Raw genomic sequence first — 14,736 nt, forward strand, 5'->3', positions numbered from 1 at the left:
GCTGATTCCAATCACTCTTTCTAGCTCAGTGGTTGCTTCAGTGAAGGGACTGATCTCTACACTACAGCTTCCTACTCTGCCATCTTATGTGACTATTGATATTTATTTATTTATTGAGACAGAGTCTTACTCTGTTGGCTGGAGTGCAGTGGTGCAGTCACGGCCCACTGCAGCCTTGACCTCCTGGGCTTGAGTGATTCTCTCACCTCAGCCTCCCGAGTAGCTGGGACTATAGGTATGTGCCACCATGCCTGGCTCATCTTTTTTTTTTTCTTATTCTTTTTGTAGAGATGGGGTCTCACTATCATGCCCAGGCTGGTCTCAAACTCCTGAGCTCAAGTGATTCCCCCCGCCTCGGCCCCCTAATGTGCTGGGATTATAGGCATAAGCTACCACACTTGGCCATGAGTCATTTTTAAAAAAACAGATTCCAACAACCTTTTTGATTGCTGTGTTTACAAGATTTATATTTAATTTTGGACGGGTTTTATTATCTATTTTCTACTTGTTCCCTCTGGGTTTTTTTATACCTGTTTCCCTTTTCTTGCCTTTTTATGGGGTACTTAGACATTTCTTAGTATGCCATTTAACTTCATATGCCATGCTAAATCAATTCAGTATGCCATTTAGTATATATTTTTGTATAGGATTTTATAGGTGGCTGTAGAGATTATATTATACATACTTATGATCATTGGCTAGTATCAACCTTTTACCAATTCAAGTGGAATGTAGAAACTCTACTGCTTTCTAGGCCCCTCTGCCCTTCTTTATGGTATTGTTGTCTTGAATATCACCTCTACATTCATTGAGAACCACTGAGATAATGTTATGGTTTTGCTTTCGCCCATCAAATATAATTTTTAAACTCGAGATTATATTCACCCAGATATTTACCCTCTTACTGCTTTTTAAAATTTCTCTTTTTTAATTTAATTTTTATACTTTTTCTTCTGAAAAAAAATCTCTCTGGATTTTTCTTCATTTCTTTTTTTTTTTTTTTGAGACAGAGTCTCACTCCGTTGCCCAGGCTGGAGTGCACTGGTGTGATCTCAGCTCACTGCAACCTCCACCTCCCTGGTTCAAGTGATTCTCCTGCCTCAGCCTCCCGAGTAGCTGGGATTGCAGGCATGCACCACCATGCCTGGCTAATTTTTATATTTTTAGTAGAGATGGGGTTTCACCATGTTGACCAGGCTGGTCTTGAGCTCCTGACCTCAAGTGATCCTCCTGCCTCAGCTTCCCAAAGTGCTGGGATTACAGGCATGAGCCACCGCGCCCGGCCTCTTCAGATGTTTTTTGGGCACTGCGCTCTTTTTCCTCTCCTTCTGGGAATTCAGTGACATGAATGTTAGAGCTTTTGCTGTTGTCTCATTGTTCATTTTTTTTTTTCTATTTGTTTTCTCTCTGTTGGTCAAATGGGATTATTTCTACGTAATTTTTTTTCTTATGGCAAGATTGTCACGATACAGATTGAATCATTTCTGCTGCTCTATCATCAAGGTCACTAATTTTTTTCTCTTTTGTATCTCCATTCTGCTATTGAGTTCACCCATTGAGTTTTTTACTTAGTTATTGTAATTTCTAGTTCTAAAATTACAATGTAGTTCTTCCTTATATCTTCAATGAGACATTATATTTTTCAGTGTGTTTCGAGAGTGTTCATAATTACTTCTTGGGCCATTTATAAGATAGCTCATCTAAAATCCCTATGCAATAATTCCAACATCTTTGTCATCTTAGTGTTAATTGTCTTTCCTCATTCAGATTTTTTCTGGTTTTTAGTATGAGGAGTAATTTTTCTGAGTTCGGATTTTTCTGGTTCTTAGTATGAGGAGTAAGTTTTAATTTTATCCTGGACACTTTGAGTGTTATGTTATGAGACTGTAGTTCCTGTTTAAATATTCTGTATTAGCAGGCACTCAACCTGTTTAGATTCAGGATGCACTTTCTGTGGCCAGCAGGGCTCTGGTTCTAAGATCAATTTAGTTTTCAAAGCTTTTGCAGAGCTCTTCTGGCCTCCCCCACCTTTGTGCAACCCAGAGGCCAATTTGTTTTTGTTTTTGTTGTTGTTTGGAGACAGTGTCTTGCTCTGTTGCCCTGGCTGGAGTGCAATGGCCCAGTCATAGCTCACTGCAGCTGTAACCTCCCAGACTCAATCACTCCTCCTCCTCAGCCTCTTGAGTAGCTGGGACCAGAGGTACACACTACCACGCCCAGCTAATTTTTTATATTTAGTAGAGACAAGGTCTCACTCTGTTGCCCAGGCTGATCTTGAACTCCTGGGCTCAAGTGTTCCTCCCATCTCGGCCTCCCACAGTGTTGGGATTACAGGCATGAGCCACCGCACCCAGCCCTGGAGGCCAGTTTGAAACCTCAGAGTATTCCACATTGCCGTTGAGCTCTCAGAGCTTTTGCTGTGTTGATCCTGGTTGTTTTCACACATGGGCACTTGGAGGGCATGGCCCAGGACTTCCTACACACATTTAACCCGTTTCCCATTTGGGAAAAAAAAAGTGCAGCTTGCTGCTAGTGCTCATTTAATTTTACATAAACACACTTTTGAGGCTGAAGTAAATCTGACTGATTTTCAATGCGAAAATAAAATATGAAAACTGGGTTTGGCCTTCTTCCAAGTGTACTTTCCTTCCCTTCCTTCCTTTCTTTACTGCTTTAAAGCTTTTTAATAAACTTTCACTCCTGTTCTAAAAGAAAAAATATATATATCAACTGTTCTTGGAGTTATTATTAAACAGAACTTGTCTTTAATCCGAATGTAACAGAAATGTACACGACGTTATATTAGGATTAGAGAGGAGTATTCTGCGGCGGGTGGGACAGGGAACGGGAAATGGGTTGGAGAATCCTTGCTTCTAGCTCCTCACTGTCTTTGAGAGAGGATGGGGTGCCACCTTGTTACTGTGGTTCAGTCTTGTGCAGGTTGTGGATGGTCAGCAGGGCCCTTCCACACAGTCTTGCCAGTGCTTGGTGGAGAGGGGAGAGATGCCACCTCTGCTTGTGTTGGCCCAAGGTGGGGAGGGTCAACAGGTCTTTGTTCCACAGTGTCTACAGTATCTGGGGCAGGGGAAGGTGCAGCTTTTTTCAGGCTGTTTTCCTAGAGTAGGGTGTGTGTAGTCAAAAGGGCACTGTCCCGCAGGGCCGCCCTCTTCGCTGTCATTTGGCTCGAAAGATGAGGCTCCTTTTGTGGGGGTTGGGGGATGAAGGGGGCACTGGGATTTCCTGGTTGTAGACTCTGCTCTAACAGATAAGACAGGGTATATAGGAGGCCAAAGAACAAACCATCAAACCACCCTGGGAACTCACCACTGGGTCAGCCCTTCTCTTCTCTACCTTTCCAGAATTTGTTGGTTTGATTGATTGGATCGTTGCTTCGTGTATTTATTTATTTATTTATTTATTTATTTATTTATTTTTAATTGTGATAGTCTGGCTGTGTTGCCCAGGCTGGAGTGCAGTGGTGCAATCTTAGCTCAATACAGTCTCCACCTCCTGGGTTCAAGCAGTTCTCCTGCCTCAGCCTCCTGAGTAGCTGGGATTACAGGCGCCTGCCACCATGCCCAGCTCATGTTTGTATTAGCAGTAGAGGTCGGGTTTCACCATGTTGGCCAGGCTGGTCTCAAACTCCTGACCTCAGGTGATTCACCTGCCTCGGCCTCCCAGAGTGCTGGGATTACAGGCATGAGCCACTGTGCCCAGCTGCTTCATGTATTTTGAACAGGGATTTTAGTTGTAATTAGAAGAGAAATGTAATGGGTGTGCTTATTCCATCTCCTATGGAACTGGAAACAACATGTGGCATTGAAAATTGTTGTCTTGATAACTTTTAGGGTGTTACTTCTCATTTTAGCGGCAATACATTTTGCTTCCGTGTGATGAAACATCCTACCCATTTGCATGTTGATTGTGTCTCATGTCCCATCTCGCAACAGGCAGTAAAACCCCATCTCCAGCCCAAAGCACCTTGCTAAAGAGCCTGCACCGCAGCCACTGTGCCTTTGCGCTCTGGCTCGTGCGACCTCTCCAGATCTTCTTCCTCATTTCGTCTTTTCACTGGGGCCCTCTTCTCCCTGTGACTCGCCTCAGCCTTTTCACTCCTTGCTGGACATGGAGTAGGACTATTGGGAGGATGAAATAGACGAATGTGTGGCAAGCATGTAGGAGAGCCTGTGGCACAGAAGCAGCACTCGGTACATGGTGCTTGTTGTTATATCCCTAGTTTTGACATAGCCTCAGCCTCAAGTAAAAGATAACCCAAACTCCCACCAAAGTACAAGAGTCAGATTCCTGTTCACTTCTGTTTATAGATGAACTTTCTATTTTTTTAAGAGCAGGGTTGCACTCTGTCACCCAGGCTGGAGTGCAGTGGAGCCATCATACCTCACTGCAGCGTTGACTTCCTGGGTTCAAGGGATCCTCCTGCCTCAGCCTCCTGAGTAGCTGGGACTACAGGTTCACGCCACCATGCCCAGCTAGTTGTTGTTGTTGTTTTGGTACAGACGAGATCTCTGCTATGTTGCCCAGGCTAATCTTGAACTCTTGGGCTCAAGCAGTCCTCCTTCTTTGGCCTCCCAAAGTGCTGGGAGTACAGGCATGAGCCACTGCGCCTGGCCTGGATGAAGTTTTTCCTCATGCAGTACTCTGCACACCTTTAGTGAGTGCTCACCACGCACCATATCCTATGTGAGGCATCAAAAGATAGGCGAGATACAGCCCATGTCTTCAAAGAGCCCACAGGCCAGAGTGGGAGAAATAGACACACAGCACAGTGCAGTAAACTGATAGGAATGCAATGAAAATAGACACAGTAGATATGCAGCACAGTGCAGTAAACTGATAGGAATGTAATGAAAATAGACACGGGCGAGCGGGGACCCCAAAGGGAGGGTGGCCATATGTTTGGGGCTGAGGACAGGTTCCCAGAGGTGGTGACAGTTGGGCTGAATCTTAAAAGATAAGTGGGTTTTCTGGCCCGGTGCGGTGGCTCGCACCTGTAATCCCAGCACTTTGGGAGGCCAAAGCGGGCGGATCATGAAGTCAGGGGATCGAGACCATCCTGGCCAACATGGTGAAACCCCATCTCCACTAAAATACACACACAAAATTAGCCGGGCATGGTGGTGCATGCCTGTAGTCCCAGCTACTTGGGCGACTGAGGCAGGGGAATCGCTTGAACCTGGGAGGCAGAAGTTGCAGTGAGCCGAGATCGCGCCACTGTACTCCAGCCTGGCGACAGAGCGAGACTCCACCTCAAAAAAAGATCTAAGTGGGTTTTCCCAAGGTGCGTCAAGGCATTTCCTGCAGAAGCAGAATGAGCAAAACTTGAGAGCCACAGACCAGCACGGCGGGTAATTCAGTGTCCATGTCATCAGTGATACATGCCTACAGCCGTGTTGAAATTGTGTCTGGAGAAGCACATGAACCAGACTCTCCCTGATTTACAAGGCTCTTCATCATCAGGTCCCTACTTAACTCTAATTTCATCTCTTGTCTTATCTGTAATTTAGTCTTATATCATACATTAATTATATACACTGTACATTGATACACAGCATTTATTTGAAAGACAAACCTCTTGGATGTGACTCTGGAGACAACACCAGCAGCTCGAGACCATTCAATCCAAGGTATAAAATGGAGGAAAATCAGCTCCATCATGGTCTGAATTGAGGATGAGGCAGAAGAGCAGAGAATAGCTGATGCCCAGGTGGCAGCAACTTCACTCTTTCCCTGTGGAGTTGCAGGGTCTCCCCACCTCCACTGCGTCGGGACATGCCGTGTGCCATCTCTTCATCCATAGCTGCCTCCGGCATCAGCAGAGAAAGTCATGGGCAGATGGAGCTTTGGATTAGTTCTTTTTTCCAGTCTTCCTTTACTTTATCTGGATAAGATTGGGCAGATTGAATTTGATCTTCTATACTGGGGCCAGGGAGCAGGGTGGATCTAGACCATGCAGCTTTTCCCTACTGTCACCAGATTGGGAGCAGGGATTGGCTGCCATTGTCCTCTCCAGCCTCTGTGTTCCTGGGACACCGCTGACTAGAGGCTGCTCCTCTTCTAAGGGGGTCTGGCACAGAGCGCCACCCAGAGCACATGGCACCTTCTCTCTCCTCCTGCACCAGTCTCCTTGACCTCTGTATTGCCATCATATTGAAGCAAACCATCCAACTCACCAGCCTCTCTCTGGAATCCAGTCTCATTGATTCCTCTCCCTGAGACTCTTCCTCAGTCTCCTTTTAGCCCCTCACATCCTCAGCCGAAGATCTCACTTCGTCCCAGAGGCCTTTGCTGACTGACCCCTCAGGTAGGCTAAATCCCCATCCTGCGCTTCCATGACAGCCTGTGGCAGATGCTATTTTCTGCAGGTGGCCACAGCCCTATCTCCCATCCCACACACTCCTCTCATAACATGACCTTGTCACTTCTTCCATCGCGTGGTCGGGGGTATGTCTCTTTTCCTTGAGCCTATGCACATCTTTGTGATTGCCCTGACCAATAAATAAAGTAGGACAGAAGCGACGCTATGAGATAGCCAGGCTGCACTGTAAAAATGTCATGCCTTTCTGCTGTGTTGTCATGGAATGCTTGCCCTTAGAAGTAAGCTGCCGGACTGTGATGAAGCCCAAACCAGCCCAAATGGGGAGACTGCGAGGGGCCACATGGACAGGTTCCAGCCCACAGGTCAATTGAAGTCCTGGCTGACAGCCAGTATCAGCTCCTGGTTTTGTGAATGAAGATGCCTCTAAATGATTCCAGCCCCCTCCCACTGATCACACTTAAGACTCCATGTCTTCCCAGCTGAGGCCCCACATGTCGTGTGGACCAGAGACAAGCCAGGCCTGTTGGAATCACAGAATCCCTGATGATAATGATTGTTTTTTGCCACTATGTTTTAGATTGGTTTCTTATGCAATTAGTAACTGAAACAGACTTTACTTCTTTATACTCATTAAGGAATGAGACTGTGTCTTTTTTTTTTTTTTTTTTTTTTGAGTCCGAGTTTTTTGCTCTTGTTGCCCAGGCTGGAGTGCGATGGCATGATCTCGGCTCACCACAACCTCTGCCTCCCGGGTTCAAGCGATTCTCCTGCCTCAGCCTCCCAAGTAGCTGAGATTACAGGCATGCGCCACTATGCCCAGCTAATTTTGTATTTTTAGCAGAGTTGGGGTTTCTCCATGTTGGTTAGGCTGGTCTCAAACTCCGGACCTCAGGTGATCCGCCTGCCTCAGCCTCCCAAAGTGCTGAGATTATAGGCGTGAGCCACCACGCCTGGCCTGTATCTTTTTTTTTTTTTTTTTAACTTTTTGTAGAGATAGGGTCTCTCTGTATTGCTGAGGATGGTCTTGAACTTCTGGCCTCAAGCGATCCTCCTACCTCAGCCTCCCAAAGTGCTGGGAGCACAGGTGTGAGCCACCATGCCTGGCCTGACACTGTCTCCAGTGTTTATTGGTGTTTCCTGTGTTGCACAAAGCAGGTGGTGGTGCACCGTCAATAGTGAGTTTGTGAGTAGAAGGTGTGGGTGTCACACAGTTGGTGTCTGTGCGCCTGGAAGCACACACCTGTTTCTGCTTCCAGAGTTGTCTCTGGCCTGCAGTTCTGTGCTTCCTAGCTTGATCCGTTCCTCTCCAGGAATCTCCTCTGCCTCCCCACCCTGACCCACCTGTTGGTGAGAGATGCAACTGACTGTTTCTGCCACACTTTTTACTGACAGGTGGTACCTGTATTATTCCCTCCACCTCTTCAGGGAAGAGGGTGAAGAGATGAGAGGCTAGGGGTTCCAAACACAAACTTGACCCATTTTACCATTTTGTTAGCAACAGTCTTGAGAGAATCAATACAAACTTTAGGTAGCTTGGTACTTTGCCCTTCAGGACAGTTCTTCCCTGGTAATGTTAGATTGTTGGGGTTAACCATTACTGTGCCATTACAGATGAGCTTCGGCTGCCCTCTAGTGGCAGCAGCAACCTGGATCTCGAACAAAGATCATTCTAGCATTGGGACCAGCTTTGTGTCATGAATACGTCATCAGTGCCTACCATATTACCTGACATCTATTCGGAGCTAATAACTAACTAATATTGATTAACAAACTAGCCAACATGCACTGTTTTTTTGTTTGTTTTTGAGATGAGTCTCACTCGCCTAGGCAAGTGGCACGATCTCGGCTCCTCCTCTGCCTCCCACCTCCCAGGTTCAAGTGATTCTTCTGCCTCATCCTCCCTAGTAGCTGGGATTACAGGTGTGCACCACTACACCCAGCTAAATTTTTTGTATTTTTAGTAGAGATGGGATTTCCCCATTTTGGCCAGGCTGGTCTTGAACTCCTGACCTCAGGTGATCCGCCTGCCTTGGCCTCCCAAAGCACTGGGATTACAGGTGTGAGCCACTGCACCCAGCCTTTTTGTTTTTTGAGGCGGAGTCTCACTCTGTCACCCAGGCTGGAGTGCAGCAGCGCGATCTCGGCCTACTACAACCTCTGCCTCCTGGGTTCAAGAGATTCTCCTGCCTCAGCCTCCCAAGTAGCTGAGATTATAGGTGCCCACCACCATGCCAGGCTAATTTTTATATTTTTAGTAGAGTAATTCAGTAATTTTTGTATTTTTAGTCTTGAACTCCTGAGCTCAGGTGATCCACCTGCCTTGGCCTCCCAAAGTGCTGTGATTACAGACGTGAGCCATCGTGCCTGGCGCTTTGCCCACTTTTTGATGGGGTTAATTGGTTTTTTCTGGTAAATTTGTTTAAGTTCCTTGTAGTTTCTGGATCTACAAGAATATACAAGATTCTGGATCTGACCTTTGTCAGATGGGTAGATTGCAAAAATTTTCTCTCGTTCTGTAGGCTGCCTATTCACTTCGATGCTAGTTTCTTTTGCTATGCAGAAGCTCTTTAGTTTAATTAGATCCCATTTGTCAATTTTGGCTTTTGTTGTAATTGCTTTTGGTGTTCTAGTCATGAAGACTTTGCCCATGCCTATGTCCTGAATGGTATTGTGTAGGTTTTTTTCTAGGATTTTTATGGTTTTGGATTTTACATTTAAGTCTTTAATCCATCTTGAGCTAATTTTTTATAAGGTGTTAAGGAAGGGGTCCAGTTTCAGTTTTCTGTATATGGCTAGCCAGTCTTCCCAGCACCATTAAATAGAGAATCCTTTCCCCATTGCTTGTTTTTGTCAGGTTTGTCGAAGATCAGATGGTTGTAGATGTGTGGTGTTATTTCTGAGGTCTCTGTTCTGTTCCATTGCTATATATCTGTTTTGGTACCAGTACCATGCTGTTTTGGTTACAGTAGCCTTGTAGTGTAGTTTGAAGTCAGGTAGCGTTATGCCTCCACCTTTGTTCTTTTTGCTTAGTATCGTCTTGGCTATATGGGCTCGTTTTTGGTTTCATATGAAATTTAAGGTAGTTTTTTCTAATTCTGTGAAGACAGTCAGTAGCTTGTTGGGAATAGCATTGAATCTGTAAATTACTTTGGGTAGTATAGCCATTTTCACAATATTGATTCTTCCTATCCATGAGCATGGAATGTGTTTCCATTTGTTTGTGTACTCTCTTATTTCCTTGAGCAGTGGTTTGTAGTTCTCCTTGAAGAGGTCCTTCACGATTTATAGAGTTTTTAAAAAGTCTTTGTCTGCTAAGTCCAATATCTGGGCTTCCTAAGGGCTGATTTCCATCAATTTATTTTGTTACTTTGAATACGTTCCCTTGTCTTTGCATGATTTGTGATTGTCATTGAAACACGGACATTTGAATATTGCAAGGTAGTAACTCTGGCATTTAGATGATTCTTCTCATTTATTTGCTATGTATTTGTGAGTGTGTCTGTTTTTAATCATTGAAGGCTGTAGTAGTACATACGTTTAGTGACTTCCAAACTATTTTTGCAAAGATTTATCATTTTCATGTGTGGTCACTGAAGTCTCTGATTCTTTTAGCATGTGTTCCGCTCACATTTTGATAAGAGATTTCCTTGAATACTAGGAGCTAAAAATGGAAGAAAGTACCTCTCCCAGTCTTTGAAGTTTGCCTTTGCACCACAGCTTTTCTTCAGCACTTAGCTAGTCCTGCACTGACCCTCGTGATCAGGCCAAGGTGAAAACTTAGGTCTTTGTCAGGTATTTCTGAGCAAGCATCCTGCCCTGGGCAAAGCCCGTGTAACACCTGAGTGCTTGTGACTGCCCTGCTTTCCCAGAGGAATTCTCCCCAGCTTTCCTGCTTTCTCAGAGGAATTCTCCCCAGCTTTCCTTCTCGGATTTAGGAAGTCTCTATTAGTTTGCTCGGGCTACCATAGCAAAATGCCACAGACCATGGCTTCAACAGCTGGAAGTTATTTTCTCACAGTTCTAGAGGCCAGAAGTCAAAGATCAAGGTGCCAGCAGGGCTTACTTCTTCAGAGTGTTCTCTCATTGGCTTGCAGATAGCTGCCTTCTTGCTGTGTCTTCATGTGACCTTTTCTCTGCACGTCTCTGGCATTTCTGCTTGTTTCTTTTGTGTTTTTTTGAGATGGAGTCATGCTCTGTCTCCAGGCTAGAGTGCAGTGGCACGATCTCGGCTCACTCAACCTCCACCTCCCGGGTTCAAGCGATTCTCCTGCCTCAGCCTCCCTAATAGCTGGGATTACAGGCACCTGTCACCACGCCTGGCTAATTTTTGTATTTTTAGTAGAGACGGGCCCGGCCATGTTGGCCAGGCTGGTCTCGAACTCCTAACTTCAGGCGATCTGCCTGCCTCAGCCTCCCAAAGTGCTGGGATTATAGGCATGAGCCACCGTGCCTGGCCATCCCTGGCATTTCTTCCTGTTCTTTAAGGACACCAGAGAATGGAACTCAGCTCTTTCCCCTACTGTTGCCGGGCATGGTAGCTCACACCTGTAATCCCAGCACTTTGGGAGACTGCGGGTGGGTGGATCACGAGGTCAGGAGATCGAGACCATCCTGGCTAACACGGTGAAACCCTGTCTCTATTAAAAAATACAAAAAAATTAGCCGGGCGTGGCAGCGGGCGCCTATAGTCTCAGCTACTCGGGAGGCTGAGGCAGGAGAATGGCATGAACCCGGGAGGTGGAGCTTGCAGTGAGCCGAGATTGTGCCACTGCACTCCAGCCTGGGTGACAGAGTGAGACTCAGTCTCAAAAAAAAAAAAAAAAAGAGAGAGAGAACAGTGGAGTGTTGTGAGTCTCAACTGTCATGTTTTGCCCCAGTCCTGTGTAGATTGTTTGCCTTGCAATGTTTTTGAGCAATGCTCACCCCTTTTCCAGCCTCAGTGAGTTTCCAGCAAATAGACAGGCGTCTACATCATTCCCTCAGTAGCCCTCAGACGTGCGATAGCAGATTTACCAGTAATTTGAAGGTAAGGTCCGCCCCGTCCCTGTGGAATGCCAAGAGGCCCCACTGCGAATGCAGCCTTCTGTCTTCAAGACTCCCGTAGAAGCCAGGTGCGGTGGCTCACGCCTGCAGTCCCAGCTGCTTGGAAGGCTGAGGTGAGAGAATCACTTGAGCCCAGGAGTTCAAGGGTAGAGTGAGCCACGATCACGCCACTGCATTCCAGCCTGGGCAACAGAGCAAGATCCTGTCTCTTAAAAAACATTGCCACAAAGGTTTTCTACCTTTCCTTTTTAAGTTGCCTTTTTCTTGATTCAGCATTCATTTGGTTGTTGTAAGGCTTTGGCTGTTTTTCAGAGTTGTTTCTAATAATTATTTGGGTTTTTTTTTGAGACAGAGTTTCACTCTTGTTGCCCAGGCTGGAGTGCAGTGGCGCCATCTCGGCTCACTGCAACCTCCGCCTCCCCGTTCAAGCGATTCTCCTGCCTCACCCTCCCGAGTAGCTGGGATTACAGGCATGTGCCACCACACTTGGCTAATTTTGTATTTTTAGTAGAGATGGGGTTTCACCATGTTGGTCAGTCTGGTCTCAAACTCCTGACCTCAGGTGATCCACCTGCCTCGGCCTCCCAAAGTGCTGGGATTATAGGTGTGAACCACTGCGCCTGGCCTTTTTTTTTTTTCTTTTCTGTTTCTGTTGGGTAATGGGAGCTTGGAGCTGTCTACTCTGCCCTTTTGCTGATATCAGTCCTCAATTATATTTTAAAGAGATTTAAATAATAAGGAAAAACAGGCACATATAAATATATGTAGTTACCATTTTCAATGCCTTTCATTCCTTTGTGTAGATCCAGATTTCCATTTGGTATTTTTCTTCTGCCTGAAGGACATCCGTTAACATTTCTTACTGTGTTTGTTGGTGATTAATTCTTTCAGCTTTTTATTTATTTGTTTGAGACAGAGTCTCGCTCTGTTACCCAGGCTGGAATGCAGTGGCACAATTATGGCTCACTGGAGCCTCGACCTCCCAGGCTCAAGGAAACCCCCCAGGCTCAAGTGAACCTCCCAGCTCAGCCTCCCGAGTAACTGAGACTCCAGGCATGTGCCACTATGCTTAGCTAATTTTTGTGTTTTTTGTTTGTTTGTTTGGTTGTTTTTTTTTTTTTTTTTTTGAGATGGAGTCTAGCTCTGTTGCCCAGGCTGGAGTGCAGTGGCGCGATCTCGGCTCACTGCAAGCTCCACCTCCTGGGTTCACGCCATTCTCCTGCCTCAGGCTCCCGAGCAGCTGGGACTACAGGCGCCTGCCACCACACCTGGCTAATTTTTTTGTATTTTTAGTAGAGGCGGGGTTTCACCGTGTTAGCCAGGATGGTCTCGATCTCCTGACCTCGTGATCCACCTACCTCGGCCTCCCAAAGTGCTGGGATTACAGGCATGAGCCACCGCTCCCGGCCTAATTTTTGTTTTTTTTTAGAGACAGGGTCTCACTATGTTGCCCAGGCTGGTCTCGAACTCTGGGGCTCAAGCGATCTGCCCAGCTCAGCCTCTCAAAGTGTCTCCCAGCCTTTATGTGTCTGAAAATATGTTTATTTAACTTTCTTAAAATATATTTTCATTGGGCATAAAATTCTAGGTTTGCAGTTTTTGCCTTCAGCACTTTAAAGATCAAGTTGCACTGCTGTTGTCTCACTTGCACTATTTCTGGCAAGAAATTTGGTATCATTCTTATCTTTGTTCCTGTGTAAAATAACATGTACTATTTTCCCAGCTGCCTTCAGGATTTGATCTATATCATTGGTTTTGAGCAATTTGATTATGTGATTTGTTACAGTTTTCTTTGTATTTCTTGTACTTGACATTGAGCTTCAGGTCTGTGGGTTTATATTTTTCATTACATTTGGAAAATGTTGGGCCATTATTTCTTCTAATATTTTTCCATGTCTCAACTTTGTAAACATATGGGATATAGTTAAAATTAATGTTAATGTCTTTCTCTGTTCATTTTAATATGTGTCAGTTTGGGGTTGGTTTGGATCAAAATAAGGATTGATTGGTTGTTATTATGGGCTGTGTTTTCTTGCTTATTTATATGCCTAGTAATAGGATGCCAGGATGCCAGACATTGGAGATTTTACCTTGTTGAGTAATGGTCATTTTTTTTTTTTTTTTTTTTTTTTTGAGACGGAGTCTCGCTCTGTTGCCCAGGCTGGAGTGCAGTGGTGCCATATCGGCTAACTGCAAGCTCCGCCTCCCGGGTTCACGCCATTCTCTTGCCTCAGCCCCCCGAGTAGCTGGGACTACAGGCGCCCGCCACCATGCCTGGCTAATTTTTTGTATTTTAATAGAGATGGCGTTTCACCGTGTTAGCCAGGATGGTCTCGATCTCCTGACCTCATGATCCACCCACCTCGGCCCCGCAAAGTGCTGGGATTACAGGCGTGAGCCACCGCGCCCAGCCAATTTTTTATTCCTATATACATTTTCTTGAGCTTTGTTTTGGGATGTATTTAAGATCATTGGAAAGTTGGATCCTTTCAGGTCTTGTTTTGATGATTCATTAGGTGGGTCCAAAGCAATGCTCAATCTAAGACTGATTCTTTCCCATTCCTGGGGTGCTTGAGTACTCCACACAGAGCCCTATAAATTGTGAGTTTTTCCCGTCTGATTTGTGGCGACCCCCATCTCTACAAAAAAATAAAGAGGCTGGGCACAGTGGCTCATGCCTATAATCCCAGTACTTTGAGAGGCTGAGGCAGGCAGATCACCTGAGGTCAGCAGTTTGAGACCAGCCTGTCCAACATGGTGAAACCCAGTCTCTACTAAAAATACAAAAATGTAGCCAGGTGTGGTGGTGGGTGCCTATAATCCCAGCTACTCCACTGAGGCTGAGGCAGGAGAATCTCTTGAACCTGGGAGGCAGAGGTTGCAGTGAGCTGAGATCACACCACTACACTCCAACCTGGGCGACAAGAGCAACACGCCATCTCAAAAAATAAAAATAAGTAATTAAATAAAAGACCATCTCATCCAGAAATGCCTGTATAGATACACCCATAAATAAATGTTTAACCAAGTATCTGTGCACCCCATGGTCCCTTCAAGTTGACACATGAAATTACCCATCACTCCAGCCTTCAGCCGTGGGTTTGCGTCATGCATAGATTTCTAGAACTCCCTCTTTGCATAGTGCCCTCCTTTCTTTTTTCTGCCCCATTTCTCTGCCATTTCAGCTGTCTCAGCGTGATCTCTGCCTCCTCATCTCTGCCTCTTCAGCCCAGCGGGATCTCCCTACTGTGCTCAGACTCCAGCTCTCTGCACTGCAGTTGGGAAACGATCCCCAGGTAGAGGAACTAGGTGACTTTGGGGCTCATCTCACAAGTTTCCTTACACTTAGGGATCAG

The 14,736-nt window shown here is 45.7% G+C and overlaps 2 protein-coding genes across 2 annotated transcripts in view; both read left to right on the top strand.

Annotated features, from left to right (window-relative positions):
* Positions 1-13,329, top strand: part of LOC750858 (putative postmeiotic segregation increased 2-like protein 3) — an 82,296-nt gene extending 68,967 nt beyond the window's left edge. The window contains exon 12 of the mRNA XM_054655716.2: positions 5,571-13,329. The gene's annotated coding sequence lies outside the window, so the exon portion shown is untranslated. The remainder of the gene's footprint in view (positions 1-5,570) is intronic.
* LOC745060 (nuclear envelope pore membrane protein POM 121C) overlaps positions 1-14,736 on the top strand; it is a 49,312-nt gene that overhangs the window by 5,491 nt on the left and 29,085 nt on the right. The window lies entirely within an intron of this gene.

The sequence above is a fragment of the Pan troglodytes genome, chromosome 6 (assembly GCF_028858775.2).
Source record: "Pan troglodytes isolate AG18354 chromosome 6, NHGRI_mPanTro3-v2.0_pri, whole genome shotgun sequence".
Lineage (NCBI taxonomy): Eukaryota > Metazoa > Chordata > Mammalia > Primates > Hominidae > Pan > Pan troglodytes.